Below are 17045 nucleotides of genomic sequence, written 5' to 3' on the forward strand. Positions count from 1 at the left end.
ATAGTATAAACTTGTGCTATTAATACAAGGGGTGATTTTTTATATAAAACTTTTATCTCTATATAATTAAACTTACATTAATATTTCATATGGAATAAAATATAAATTATCAAAAATGTACAAAGTCATGTCCTAAATATAGTATCATGTTTAATTGTTCATATATGTTTATTTATTTTATAAGAATTTATGAGCCATTATTCATTATTAGTAATATGTGAATTTCTACAATAAATGTATAGTTTCATAAAAAAAAGTCCCTAAAATTTATTTGTGGAGATTTTGGGGGGACAGTTGGTGCACCTAAAGTCCTAGAGTACCAAAAATGTCTCTATCAGATTACTATTATTAGTATATCTAATTTCTTAAGGAAAGGCTCTCTGCCCTTTTCTTTCTTAGTTTTCTCTTTTATTCAAGGCCTGTTCTGTACTGTCTAATGAATTTAATGAGAGACCTTTGTGACCTTTGCTTTTTAAACTTTTGGACATTAAAGTGTGACTAAAGAGAGAGACAACAGGGTGATTAAATAGAGGAGAGAGAAAATAAGAGAGTCAAAGTTTTCTGTAAAAGACAAACATAGTCAAACAAGGAGGGAAATTAAATTTTTAGTGGCTAGTGGGACTGTGGGAGGAATATATAAGAGTTCAAAATTATCCTTCATGCCCTTTAATTTTCCACAAACTGACATGAATGGTGTCTCAAAGTTTAATAATAGTAAATTTGACTAAGCTTCTAAAATTAACTTATTTTAAAAAGTATTTTTTTCCGAAATGCTTTCAAAAAGTAGTTTCGGTAAGAAATAGTTTGTATTTGGCTAATTAATCTATACTATATTAAAAGCACGAAAGCCTTATCGAATGTTGTTCACCTTTTTTACCCTTCTAAAATAGAGTTTACACTAAATAATATAGTTATTTTAATTATTTTCTTAATACTTAGAAATAGATATTTATTTATTTTCCTAATATTTAGGACTACACTTGTGTATTTATTAGGAAAACTATTTTTTTAGGACACAAGGCATAACCAGCGGCGGATGTACATTGAAACTTATGGGTGCCCAAACACCCATTATGTTTACTAAAATTGTACTCCATTTTTATTAAGGGTGTTAAACGGGTCGGGTCAGTCCGGTTCCGGATCGGCCCGGATCGGTAGAAGGGGCTGGGTTAAGGGCGACCAACGGGTTGCACCGTTTATATTTAAAATACCGGTTACCCGGACCGGTATAACCCGGTCGATGAACAGTGTTGTTAAACCGGTTAACCGGACTGGCCCATACCGGTTTAACGATAAAAAAAATTGATTTTTTTTAAAACTTGGCCCAGATCTGACCGTTGGCAACAGTCCATTTCAGAAAATGGTCGTTGCCCAACGGCTGAATTACACATATAGCCCAATTTTGTTTTTTTTTTAAAAGAAAATTAACCTCCCTTTGAAAAACTATAACCCCCCCCCCACTCTTCCTCATTTCTTCACTTATCTCTCAATTCTCATATTCTCTCATTCTTCAATCTTCATTCTTCACTATTAAAGTGCAATCAACTATTTGGCTCTTTTTTTTGGAAATTTAATTTATCGCAGTATTTATTATTTGAAGTTTGAACAATTGAACTTCAAAATTGGAACAATTGACGTTTCTTTGTGGTAACATTGGAGTTGCGAAATCATCAAGTGCTCAATTTATTGCCGAATTCGGTGCACTCCCTCCAACTCTTTCTCTTATTTACTATTTTATTTGCATATTTATTTGTTGCTAGTAATTAAATTTTTACAATGTGTTTAATGCTGCAAAAAGAGTTTGTAATAAGGTTACTAATCGAAAAAATAAAAAAAGAGCTAGTACTTCAGCTTCAGCATCTGGTAGTAACTTAAATACCTCTCCAAATATTCCGGAAACATTACCTGATAATAATATAGATTATGAACAATTGCAGGAAGATTTTGGTATAGATGATAATGAATTAAAAATAGAAGATGAGATACCACTTACACCTAGTAGTGTTGGAGCTGCTAGTAGGGGTGGTGTTAGTAGTAGACCACTTGTGGCCCCGACTAGTAATCGTAGAAAAAGAAGTAAGGTTTATAAATTTTTTGAGGAAATAGAAGGTACTGATAGAGTTAAATGCAAACTTTGTAATGATACTTTTAAACATAAGACTGGAGGAAAATTAGGGGGGACTGGAACACTTAGTAGACATATGAGAATTGAGCATCCTATAGAATGGGGATCTGATGGAGATGGAAATCAATCAACTCTAAACCCTACTACTAGAGGTCTTGTGAAATATGATAAAATGAAGGATCGTGAGGAGTTAGCAAAAATAATTATTTTGGGTTGTGTACCTTTTTCTTTTGCTTCTTCATCATATCTTATTATGTATATTCAAAGGATTTACAATCCTTTATTTAAAGGTATCTCTAGAAGTACTTGTAGATCTGATATCTTTAGACTTCATGGAGAATATCAAACATACATATGTTATTTGTTTAGCCACCTTCCTCGTAGAGTTTCTCTAACTTCTGATATTGGCCATGATGTTAATGGAAATGATTATTTGACAATTACATGTCATTGGATAGATGATACTACTTGTATGCAAAAACGTATTATCGCTTTTACATATGATGAAGATCAGAGTCATACTGGTGCGTTTATAGGTAGTACTATTTGTGAAGTTGTTGAATTTTATAATCTCAAGCAAAAAATATTGTGTATGTCTTTTGATAATGCTTCTAACAATAATGCCGCAATTTCAATATTAAAACTGCATTTGCAACCACCTCTTGATTAAAATTTTCATGTTAGGTGTGCATGTCATGTTTATAATTTAATTGTTAAAAGTGGCCTTGATTTATTTTCAACTGAGATTACTCATGTTAGAAGAGCAGTTGGTGTTATTCAAGGAAATAATAGACAATCTAGAATAAAGGAATTTAAGAATAAGTGTGTCCAGTATAACCTTAAACCCAGATTCATGCCAGACGAAATTGTTACTAGATGGAATTATACATATATATTTTTAAAATGTTGCTACAAATATGGATTCCCAATAACTGAAGTTGCTAATGCGCATTGTACTAATCCAAACCGTATGTTAACAACTACTACTTGGGAGGTCATTAATGATGTTGTTAATTTTTTACATAAATTTTATACAGCTACTGTTGAGTTTTCTGGAGCATATTACCCTACTGTTACTATGGCTTTAATACATATAGCTGAAATTTCTTTTCTACTCTTTGAATTTAAGAAGAAAGAAAAATATGGGGTTGTTGTTGAAAAAGTGCAAGCAAAATTCAAAAAATATTTCTTTCCAATTCCTTCGATTTACTTAATTGGTGTTGTTTTAAATCTTTCTATTAAGATGTCTGATTGTCACCAGTTAATGAATGTTTTATATACTTATATGGAGATTGGACCAACTGAAACCCCAAATTTATATACTTGTATGAACAAGCTAAATGAATATTTATAACAATTATATAATTATTATGCAAATGTAATTGATGATGATGCTCTTAATGTAGGCAATGTTAATCCCACTATGCATTGTACCACTTTTGCTACTGTGGATGATGAAGAAGGCCTTGATAGTTTTAATATTTTTTCTACATTTTCTAACACTCAAACTAGTAGCACAAACATTGATGAACTTCAATTCTACTTGCAGAAGCAAAAAGAGCCTCGCACAAAGGAATTTTCACCGTTGGGATGGTGACATGAGAATAGAAAACAATTTCCTATTCTTTTCGCTATGGCTCGGGACGTGCTGAATGTGCCAATTTCAACTGTTGCATCAGATAGTGCATTTAGTCAAGCAAGACAACAACTTGGAGACACCCGTCACTCATTGGGAAGCAATGCTTTGGAAGTTTTAGTATGTTTCAAAGATTGGATTAGATCGGAACGAAGAAATCAAGGACGTGAAGATGTTGATAGTCCAGAAGACGAGGAACTTGGAGATATATTAACACATGGTAACCCATCCGAATTTAACTTTCTAGAAGAAGGTCACTCAGTTCATATTGATTATGAAGAACTTACTAAGGCAATGCAAAACCTTTGAATTTACTCTTTTTTGGTTAATTTACTTGTTGTTAAATGTAAACCTTTCAATTTGTACGTTTGAATTTTGAAATAAATGTAGCACTTGCAATTTATAAGTGCAATTTTTCCCCATCTTCCTTGTATTCTTTATATTAATACTTTGTATTAATATAACTTACAATAGTTATACAAAATACAAAAAAAATTAAAAAATACACTAAACACTAAACCCGGCCCGCCCCCTCAACCCGTAACCCTTACGGTTCATTTTTTACCCGGATGAACCCGAATCCGTTAAACCCGGTATGCCCCAACCCGTAACCGGTCCGAACCATAACCCGTACGGGTACTAAAATTCCCTACCCAGTCCGGCCCGGCCCACCCGTTAAACACCCATAATTTTTATGTTGGAAACTAATACTACTAATACACAACATATTGATTGAGCACCCATCACGGAGAGTAGATATTTAGTTAAACACGGTTGAGCACCCCCGACTTAAAAATTCGAAATCCGCCATTTGGCATAACCTATTTTAAGTGTGTTCTTACTAGGATTCCTTTGCAAACTTCCAATACCTAATATCCTATAGCGTGAAACTTTTCCCTCCGTAAACCCTAAGAAGTCTTCTAAAACATTACACCATAGCATAAATAATCTTAATTCAAAAAAAAAAAAAAAAAAACACATGTCAGATAGATATAATTATCTTCATAATTATGAGCAGTTTCTTCCTCTAGATACTATCAAATCCAAATATATTATGAACCCTAAGCAATCACTTTTTTTTTTGAAATAAATGTTCTCAAAGAATAAAATAATTTGTTCCAGAAAGTAATTCTATCTAAAATTATCAAAAAAATAAATATAACAAAAACCATAAATATTTAACACATCTAACAACCTAATAGTTTGTAGAATAAGTTATATACAGTTAATTGTCACATAATTAAAGTTGATCGAAATATTAACTTTCGTATCTATTAAAAATTAAATTATTTCTTCAAAAATAAATTTACATTTAATTATTTTACATATTTATATGGAAGAATTTGCCTAATATTTAGAACTTTAAACTCAACGTAATTTAACTACAATTCTACAGATAATTTTGAATGGAATTTGATTTAAGGTCTATATCCGCACAAAAAACGTTTTAAAAATGAAATGTGATCCCATTATAATAGTATGTTTTTCCATTGTAAGTACACACATAAGTTCAATTTTTTTTTTTAAAAAAAAACAATATCATAAGTTACTCAAAATTATTATCGATAATTGTCTAGGGTAGTAGTGAGCCGGCAACATAAAAAAAGATATAGATTTGGGATCAACATATATATTTTTAGAAAGTTATACATTTTATTTTTATTATGTGATTTTTAAAAATTATTTACTTATTGACATGGGGAACATGCGCAAAGCGCATATCCTAAGACTAGTTTCAAAAATACTTCTCCGCAACAATTAGTGTTTAATCAAGCTTTTAAAAAGTGTTTCTAAGTATATTTTTACTCGAAAACGCTTTTCAAAAAATTACTTTTGAAGAGAAACTAGTAGTTTTTTTTTTTCTACTTTAAAAAAATAAATTCCTTCTAAGAACTTAACCAAATAGTTTAATGTTTTAAGAAAGCAATTTTGACTAAAAAGGAAATACGTCTAGCTAAAAAAGGCAGCTTGACCAAACAAGCTACAAGTTTCATTAAAATGTAAGAAGTGTTATGAACTCAAATTTACTCTTCTTGGTACCTTTTCTATTGTTTTGTTTGTAAAAGACACAAAATCAATGTAATTTTTCTTATATGTACGAACAAATATTAAAGAATATTCAGAATTTTTTCAAAATTTATATTCATCATTTTTCCCCTTAAAAACTCTAATTTCAAAACAAAATGAATTATTTATGTGATATAACGAAGACGGTGATATATCTTTATTCCACACACAAATTCAAATGTATAAGTTATTCGCATTTCACCACATTCAAAATACTATTTGCATAACCGTGGGCGATTTTGTGTCATTTCTCAATTGCACTTGAGAATCTAAATAAAAATAAATACAAAATGAAAAAATGACACTTTATAGCTGTAAAAATAATAGTCGAAAAATGTATAAAATTTGTATATTTTTTTGTAGATATATACATTTTGTATGTTGTCGCACCTCCTTTTTCCGCGCCCGCGAGGGGTGAAGGGGGTTTTCTCCAATTAAAGGACAGTCGAAACGGGATTTGTTTGTTTGTTTCAGAGTCGCCACCTGGGAATTTTGAGGCGTCCCAAATCACCAATTTTAATCCCTGAATCGAGGAGAATATGACTCTGTTTATTATTCTGCGAACCAGAAATCCGGATAAGGAATTCTGTTAACCCGGGAGAAGGTGTTAGGCATTCCCGAGTTCCGTGGTTCTAGCACGGTCGCTCAACTGTTATATTTGGCTTGATTATTTTGATTTATTAAATACATTTTTATTGCATGATTTTATTGTTACCGCTTCTATTTAAATTGTTTATAATTAAAGACCCTTCTTCGAATCGAATCACGCGTACGTGTATTCGTTTTATATATTAATATTTTTTAACGTGAAAATCGTGTCACGCGTACGTATACACAATATAATAATTATTATTTATTTATTTTTTCGAAATTTTTTATTATATATAAAAAAAACTTAAGTTCGAAATTGTGCTAAAATAAAATTATGAACGTTCGTCGCTCTTGTATAATTAAATATTGAACCGCACATCTCGAGTTATATGAAATTAATATTGATATTCTCCGAAGAGCCCCCTTTTTATTAAATGTTCTTTCGAAGTTGCGCGAACGCATAATCCGAATTGCTTTTAGAAATATAATCAGGTTACGCGAACGCATCCCTAATCACGCAAAAGATTCTTAATAATAGTATAGATTTTCCATAAATGTTTATTGCATCTATCTATTTTAAATGTAAGAATCGTGGAGAATTACCGATTGGGATGCCACCAAATTTCTTGACAAAGAATTCAAAATTTATTAGGCGTTGCTACAAGTCTTATTTTACGCGTATGAATTATATACCTCAAAACTATTCAAATTTTAAAGAATTAATGATATGAAAAAGAAACAAACAACATGTAACTAAAAATACTACCATTTTTATCGTGGATACAACATTAACATATCCAAAAATTGAATCGCATATAAAACTGGAAAAAGAATTAATTTGATAAACAAATTAATAGTTTCTGCAGAACTTTTATTGTTACATTTAATGCGAATTCTATTTCTACATATCCTTGACATAAAATGTTGCAATTCGTGCTTGTAAATCCCATATCCTTATCATATACTTGTTTTTAGTCCAAAGTTATAATTGTTTGGTTAATTTTGCTTACGAAGATTGGGTTTGAGATAAATAAACCAATTCTTATATTCTGCCTATGCGAATATTTGCAAACACTAACTCTATATTTTGTAAAAAATCATTGACATTATTTCATATATTAAAAGAAATGAGTTGATCGCGTTCCTAAAATAACTAAGCCATTTGTTATTAAGAAAGAGAACTAATCTACCAATTGATTTAATACTATATTAACCAACTAAAACAAAACTGAAACTTAAACTAATAAAATTTAAATGAGTAAGAAGACATCCTTATAATCAAACTTCATTTACTTGCCATGTTGAAGCTTTTCATGACATGAATTTTCAGATATGTACCTGATATTGGAAGCAAAAGAAAATGATGATGAGAATCAGCAGCAATAATAACAGTACAATAGCAACAACTGCCCAGCAACAGTAACAACCCAGTAACAGACCAGTGGAGTAGTAATCCCAAAAACAAAAGCTTTAAGCTTTAAATAAAACAACAACCATTAATACTAATTTCTAACAAAGAAAGAAAGCAGTAGATTTTTTTTAGTTTTATTTTTTATTTTGAAAACTTAAATATTTTTCGGAATTTTTTCTCTCTTCTATTCTCTGTCCGTTTTTTTTTTCTCTCTCTGTATTTCTTGTTATGTCTTGTGTTCAAGACTTCACATATATATAATCTCATCCCATAAATCTTTTAATCAATTAAATCAATACTTTTTCTCTACCCAACCCATTATCTTTCCACTCATCCCCATTACATTAAATAAACATATCACACCACCCCCCATTATATTTTGTCCCCCATGCTTTATTTAAAATAATGCAAGATTCCCCTTTAATTTAAATCTTGTCCCCCATTTATATTAAATAATCATATCACAACCCACCCCATTTCATTTTGTCCCCCATGCTTCAAATAAACAATTTCAAAATGTACAATTCCTAAACTACCCCCTCCAACCTTACTGAAATTACCAAACTACCCCTGAACGTACTACAAATTTACCAAATTACCCATCAGCTATAACACATCATTTAATCAAACATAACCAAAATATAGTCAATATGATCAATTTCTAACAATGTTCAAACAACAATATGAACATGGATGAACATCATAACAACAATATCACATGAACATGATTTTAACAACATTTCAACAACAAATCACATGAACACAAATTGAACAACAAAGAACAACTAAAATTTGATTGAACAATATTTTGGCAACAAACAATTCTATTTTCGGATTCAACAACAACAACAAACAAAGTATGAAGATTTCTAAATTCAATCATATTGAACTTAAAATCAACTCTAACAATATTACAACCAACAATTCCTATATTAAACTTAAACAACAAGATTATGAGACAAATTCAAGAAATAATCATAAATGATAAACAAGAAATCAAACTATACAAATTTCGGATTCAAGAACAATCAAACAAAGTATGAACATGAATTGAATCTATTTTAAGACAACAAACATGACGGATTAAACGATTAAAACAATATATTCCTTTAATACAACTAAATTCTTTAAACAAATAACAAGATCGACGAAGAAACAATTATGAACTTAAACTTGAACTTAACAATATTAACAATTTCTAACAATACATACACATGAAACAAATTGAAGAAATAGTTGATTAAATTTCAATTTGAATCTAACAAACATCAAACTAACAAATACTTACTTAAACAATAAAACAAACATGAAATAAACATGAAAACAACTAATTAAACTTCCATTTTAAAATCTGAAAATTAATTTAACAAACAACACATGAACATGAACTAAAAATTAATTCAAACGATAAACAAAACAAACATTTGTTGATTTTAGATTTGAAAATATCAAAACAAAACGGACAACATAAAACTCAAAAACTACTAACCGGATCGAAATGAAATATGTACGGATTGTTTCGACGAACCTCGAATGGGAATGAATCTGTCCGGATTCGACAACAAACTCAACGACGAACTCAAGACGAAGCTTGACGACCTCGGCTGAAACTCGACCAAACGATATGGTGGCAGCAGCAACTGAAACAAAATAAGTTGCTCGTCGTGGCAACAACGCAGCAAAACAAGGCGGGTTTGGACGTAGCGAAGCAGGAGGAAGACGCTATGGTTTCAGAGAACGGACAGCAGCAGCCATGTGCGATGGAGGTCGAAACTAAGGCAACAACTATCATGGGTGTCGAGCTTCAAACTCGACGCCGGAGAAGACGAGACAGTAGCCATGGTTACGAGCAGCAGCAGCATGATGGAGGGGACGGAAACAAACTACCACGACTAGGCAGCCATGGATGTCGAGCTCAAGCTCGAGCTTGACGAAAGACGAAGAAGATGAAGTGACGACGCAGAGATAGCTACGCGGACAGCAGTAGCTATGGTTCTTGAGGTCGTTTGGTCATGACGAACTATTTGTTGATGGTGTTTGGATGAGAGGGGGTGGGGTAAAAGGCAGCCATGGTTGTGCTTTGGAGTTGTGAGGAAGAAGAAGGAGAATAGGGGGGCGGATGCTTTCCTTAGTTTTTAGGGGTTTTTCTTCTTTTTTCTTTTGTTTTGTGTTGTAAAATGTAAGACAAAAGGGGTTTGGGTCTTTTGGGTTATGGACTGGGTCGACCCAGTTCGAAATGGACTGGGTCGTAGGGAAGATTGGGCCATTTTTTGGGCCTATAGCTTGAAATTGAAGAAGAGGCCTAATTCCGACTTTCTTTATATTTTCGCTCTCTTTTCTTCTTTTATTTTTCTAAAACTAAATTATAAAAATACTTAAACTATTATTAAGAACTAAATTAAGTTATAACAGCGCAAATTAACTCCCAATAACAATTAACGCACAATTAAGTATTAATTAAGCATAAAATTGTATATTTGGACATTAAATGCTAAAAATGCAAACGATGCCTATTTTTGTAATTTTTAATTTTTGTAAAACAAATTTAATTACTAACAATTGTAGAATTAAATTCTATATGCAAAATGCGACATATTTTTGTATTTTTTATTAATTTAGCAAATAAACATGCACAGATAAATGCAAATAATTATTCAAAATATCACAAAACATCACAAAATTGTACACCAAGAAAAATTACTTTATTTTTTTTGAATTTTTTGGGAGTAATTCTCATATAGGGCAAACATCACGTGCTTACATATGTTATATACAAAAACTATACGAATTTTATACACTTTTCGACTACCAAATTGTTTACTCTCAAATTCAGATAACAATTAAACTTAAGGATATGTGATTTCGTTCAATACTAATTGATAAGCAAGAAAATAAATGAATAAATTAGAGAATAAAATAAATCAAACCAGTATGCTAGCCAGGTCTCGACCTCGACTTGCGGTAGTCTCGAGGTAGGATCGTAAGAATAATAAATGATAAAGCAACTCTGATGAACAGTAAGTGAAATAGCAGGAAAGTAATGAGTATATATATTCTTGTCAGTGAACAATGATGATGCTTACAAATTAATGGGATCCCTCTTTATATAATAGAGGAGACCTAAATAAGGTACATTTCTTATTATAGCACGTAATCATGTTAACATCTGATTAACCGCCGTAGATTGATCTGTTCCGAGAGTCATGCCACGATCCTCGACCAATCGCGGATATCTTGCCTTTTCCGTTATCAGGTTATACCGATGTCACTCGAAGTCCGTCTCTTTCTGGCCGCGATCGGTGTTGACCTCGGTCCAGACTCGACGTTCTAGTTCTTTGACGCGACATTCCTATCTCGACCAAAGAATGAAATCGGGTAGCCCCGATTTCTACCGTATACAGCTAATCCCCTCATTTCTTAGAGTAAAACGATAAGAAACGACTTGAGCCCCGATAATAATGTCATCCTCGTGACGTAAGCGATCAAAGTGACTGAAGCATCCCATCGACACCGTTCCCCAAACCATTAATGCTTGCCAGTGGACGGTCGGTCACTAGCGCCACCGAACCGTCGTCGTTATTCTATAAGTACATGCTCTTTGGTTGAATCAAAAGTTTACTTTCACCTCCACCAAGTTTTCTAAGCCTCTTACTCTCTCTATCTCTTCTTTTTCACCACCCATTGAGTCAACTTTGTTAGTACCAAAAATACTAAATTTCACCTCTTTCCGCTTCCTTTTACCTGATCAATGGCAAAACCCTCCAAGACCGTCCCATAAAAGGAGAAAGCTTCTTCCTCTTCTTCCTGGCTGGCTGGGACAAAACGCCGGTGGAACCGCTCCCGCACGAGTATGTTCCCGATCCTTGCGTCTTAAAATCTGACTTCAAAGTCGAGAACCCTCCATCGGTCCCTAGCTGATGTGAACATGTGTCGAGATACATCTTCTCGATAATGGCGGGTCATCTCGAGGCTGTGAAGAGAGACTGTAACTGGGGGGTCGAGGTTGTGGTACAAATCCCCGCTCACGAAGAGAGTATTACTACCTATGTGGAGGGGTTTATAAATGTCTACACTTACCCCTTCACATTGGGTCCTTTTAACCCAATTGTCGTTGACTTTTGCAAGATGTATGAGGTCACCTTCGTCCAGGTTCATCCCTCATTCTAGCGTATAGTGATCATGCTCTGCTTCTTTTCTAGCAAGACTGAGGGGTTGAAGTTCACTCTCAGCCACCTCATGCGGTTATATCGACCTTGCCTTTTTCGAGGGTTGATCAAACTCCAACGCCGAGCGACAAAGCCCTTGTTTGCGAGCATCAATGAGGACAAGGACTGGGGTTGGACGAGCCGTTTCGTAGGAGAAACTATCGTTCCCTGAGAAGTGGAACCCCGATCGTAAGTAACGTATTACCCATTAGTCTTCGTACTCCGTTTTTGCTTTATGTAATGCTTTTATCTGTTATGCAGCGGTTGCCTAGATGCCTCACGCGGTCCCTGACCTCGAAGACTAGGTTCAGAAGTTGGCCTCGACTTCCTCCCATGTCGAGCGCTCGTGGCGCGATTTAGCAAAAGGGCCGGTGGGAGGCCAAGAATTAAAGTAAGCTTATCCCGTACACTTTTGATGCTTTTTCTCAAGCATTCCTTTTTCTTTATACTTGAATCCCTTTCATGCAGGCCTCGAGGATATTTCTGAAATGAGGCCGGCCTCGCCTGGGAAGAGGCCGAGTCCCCGATTCTGAAGTCAGGGAAAAATAATAAGAGAAAGAGGGTCTCGGAGTCCAAGGACCCCTAACCTAAAAAGACTCCAACTCGAAGATGCATGAGAAGTGTCATCCCTCTGACTATAAAGTTGGTCCGCCAACTGGGGGAAGAATAAAAGGTAGATGAGGGCGATGACTCAGCGCTGGTGGTTCGAGCAAGGAAGTCGGTCGAGGTCGCCAAGCCTTCCAAGCCAGAGGCGATTGTCGAGACCCAGCCTCGTGATGAGAAGGCCTCGAAAGAAGATTCGGTTAAAGCCCCCGAATCATCTGAGGTTGAGGTTATCCCTCGGCTATCAACGAACATATCGGAGGGGGCCAGTTCTGAGATCCCCAGGGCTGAACAGAGCGCCCCGAGCGATTCGCTCGGGGTTATGACAATAGGTCACTCTCCTTCTCTACCAGCCTTTTCCGATGAGGCTATAAGGGATGCTCCAACTCTATAGATCCCTGACATAGGCAGAGTCCCCAGTGAAGAGGATATCTTTCGGGATTGCTTTACCGGGGCCGATGATGCTGCTGACCTCAATGATGCGTCTTCCCTCTTTGAAGAGGCCCAATGCCTTTTATCTCAAGTAAGTGCTAATCTCCGTTGCTTCAATTTTCCTTTCCTTCTTCTCCCTTTTACCTAACTTATATATTTCTTCTCATATAGGCTTTTACCAAGTCTCGGGCCGACCTGAGCTAATGCGAGGTCGAGCTTCAGAAGACCTCGGAGGAGAATGCTCCTTTACAGTCAAAAGGATGAAGAGCTCAGGGATCTTCGAGTAGACTTGTCCCAGGCTCGTAAGGAAGAGGCCGAGCTAGATGAGCAGGTAAATGTACTTTTGAGAAAATATGGGCTTGACCCAAGAGTGGAGGTTAACACCTTGATATCTTAGTTGAAGCAAAATATTGAAAGGATCGAGCTGCTCCGAGGGAGAGCCGGTCAAGTTAAAGCTGACTGTAATCGGTGGAAAGAGAACATGGACCGCCTAGCTGCGGAGAAAGAGGTTGCCTTGGTACGGCTGTCATCAGCCAAAGTTCAACTTCAAAGTACTAAAGAGAAGAGCTCAGCCCAAGCCAAAAGGATCGAAAAGTTCGAAGCCGAGCTTGCTGAGGCCAAGGCTGAGGTCAAAAAGGCGAAGGCCTTAGCTGACAAGTCCATATTTGTATTCATGTTTGATGCCGAGGCTGCCCAAGCTCAGTTGAGAGAGGCTGTCAATCGAGTGCGGTGGAGTAATAATCTGGCCAAGTGCCAATCTCGGAGGAAGACCCTCGAGGAAATCCATGCTCGAGGTTTTGACCTCTCCAAGGAGATAGCTTAAGTTAAGGTGCTTGAAGCTGATGGCAGTTTGCTTGCCTCCTCCAATGATGACGATGATGATGAAGGCAACCAGGACGGGTCTGATAACGACGAGGGGCCCGAAGGGGAAGCTCCCTCCGAGGGAGAAATCAGCCCCGGGCATATTAGGACTTTATTTTTCCTTTTCTCTTTTGTAAGACCCTTGTCGGTCCCTTGTATATATTTTTGCCCATATATATAAAGAAATTTCTCTTTTGAATGCCCCCTCAAATTTTGTCTTCAAACATGTTCCGTGCCTTGTAAAATTTTAGCACATTTTGATGTTTCAACAATATGTTCGAGATTTTGGTTTTAAATGACTTGATTTAAGCCACAATAATAATACTGTTTTTGTAGTCGGATTCGAGTGAAAACCTGAATTCGAAGTGAAAAAATCCTTAGGTTTGTTTTGAACGACACAAGATCCTCGATCTGTTAGTCGAGTAGGTTCCTGTTTGAATTCGTGATAGGGGGACCCTTAGGTTTGAATCGACTGAGAACGTGTTCTCGAACTCAAAGTGTGTTGGCCCTTGGGCTCTTTGAATTGGTCCGATATGGCCTCCAAAGGATGGCTACTTTTTCCCTCTTTCGGCTCAAAGACTTAGTAAAATTTTCTTATGCCTTAGCATGTATTTTTTTGTACCTGTTTTTAGAGAATTCAAAGGCCTGTTTTTATTGAGGGGTTCAGACGTCTCCGAGCCGCGTTAGTTTGGCCGTAGCCTTTGGGTGTGACACTTGTTCTTACTTTCCCATCAACACTTTAAACGTTTTCAAAGTGTTAGTCCCCGAGAATGATGTCCTTGGCCTACAAATCGAGGGGTGCCTCTTTGAGGTTTTAGATAATTCGAATATGTTGATTTTTGATGGCAGTCCCCGAGTAGGGGGGTTGACCATTCAATATGTATTTATACTTGGCCCTTGAGTCATTTACCGTTCGAGGTATAGTTGTATTCAGCCCTTGAGCCATTTTCACAAAAATCATAAACATGGAGCTTGTATAGTAGAAAATTTTCTTTGAGGTACAAGATATTTGATAAGGAAAAATGCTTCTTTGAATAATTTATACATGTGTACATGTTTTGCCATTAGGGCTTGATTAATCTACATAGATATGGTTCATTCGACCGTTTGGCCCAGTACAAAGTTTCCCTGTCGAGGCCCTTGCGACACGAAGTATTTTCCCTTGAAAATAAATCATCCGAGGATGATGCCCCCATTATTCGAGGTTAAATGTAGAGAAGCCTCGGATACTGTTGAATTGTCCCCAGTTAGCACATATAATTGTTGCCTTGTTAAAAACCTTGCCAGAAAAACCTATTTGGGATAAAAACCGATCTAAGGGAAAAAGAGTGCAACACATGCTTTAAAGCCTAAGGTCCTTGTGTTGACGAGTTTCTCTACGTCTTCGATCGAACACCTGCAATAAGTTAGCACCAGATACGAATGAAAAGGGAGAAAGTCAAACCTTAGCAATAATATCTTTTAAGGAGTGATACATTCCAATTGTTTGACAATTGTTCGCCCTCTATTGTGGCAACTTTGTAAGATCCATTTCCGATGACATCGAGGACCTGGTATGGTCCTTCCCAATTTGGGCTGAGCTTTTCTTCATTCGAGTCTCGAGTATTGAGGGTGACTTTCCTCATGACTAAGTTCCCTATTTTGAGGTGCCGAAGATTGTCCCTTTGATTATAATATCTCCCGATTTGTTGTTTTTGCTCAGCCATCCAAACGAGTGCGACTTCTCGTTTCTCATCCAATAGTTCGAGGTTAATATTCATAGCTTCGTGATCTGATTCTTCCGTTCTTTGTCAAAATCTGGCGCTAGGTTCTCCGACTTCGACCAAAATCAAGGCTTCAGAGCCATATACTAAGGAGAACAGGGTTGCCCCCGTACTGGACCTCGATGTTGTTCGATATGCCCAAAAGACCTCGGGTAAAATTTCTCTCCATTTTCCCTTGGCGTAATTCAATCTTTTCTTTAGATTCTGAATGATGATTTTGTTCGTTGACTCAGCCTGTCAGTTTCCACTTGGATGATATGGTGTCAATAAGATCCTTTTATTTTATGTTCTTCGAGAAACTTCGTTACCTTGTTGCCGATGGAATGCTTTCCGTTATTGCATACGATTTCGGCAGGTATCCCGAATCGGCATATGATGTGATCCTAGATGAAGTCTATAACTTCTTTTTCTCTGACTTTCTCGAAGGTCTGTGCTTCCACTAATTTAGAGAAGTGGTCAATCATAAATAAAATGAATTTAGTTTTACCTGGAACAGATGGAAGAGGGCCGACGATGTCCATCCCTAATTTCATGAATGGCCACGGGGATAAGACCAAATGAAGTTGTTCTCCGAGCTGATGGATCATTGGTGCATACCTTTAGCATTTATAATACTTTCGAACAAACTCCTTAGCGTCTTTTCCCATACTATCCCAATAGTATCCTGCTCTGATGACCTTGTGAACTAGTGATTCGGCACCGAAGTAGTTCCCACAAGTACCTTCATGGACTTCTCGTAGAACATAATCGGTGTCCCCTGGTCCCAACATACTGCTAATGGTCCGTCGAACGTCCTCCTGTATAATGTTCCATCTTCAGTCAATGTGAATCGAGCAACTTTTGTTCGTAGGGCCCTCGATTCTTAAATGTCCGATGGGAGCTTTCCGTTTTTTAAGTACTCGATACATTTATTCCTCCAATCCCAAGTTAAGCTTGTGGAGTTTATCTCGGTGTGACCTTCTTCGATTACTGATCTCGAGAGTTGAACGATAGTCCCTGAGCTGATTTCGTCCTCCTCGACTGAAGACCCCAAATTTGCAAGAGCATCGGCTTCGCTGTTCTTCTCGCGAGGTACGTGCTGCAAGGTCCATTCTTTAAAACGGTGCAAAGTCACATGTAGCTTGTCCCAATACCTTTGCATTCTATCCTCTCAAACCTCGAAGGTTTTGTTTACTTGGTTTACTACCAACATAGAGTCGCACTTGGCTTCAATGACTTCCGCCCCCAAGCTTTTATCTAGTTTAAGACCTGCAATCATGGCCTCGTACTCGGCCTCATAGTTAGTTAGCTTAGAAGTTTTGATAGATTGTCTAATAGTGTTTCCCGTAGGCGGCTTCAAAACACTGCCTAG

Source organism: Nicotiana sylvestris, chromosome 8 (assembly GCF_000393655.2).
Source record: "Nicotiana sylvestris chromosome 8, ASM39365v2, whole genome shotgun sequence".
NCBI lineage: Eukaryota > Viridiplantae > Streptophyta > Magnoliopsida > Solanales > Solanaceae > Nicotiana > Nicotiana sylvestris.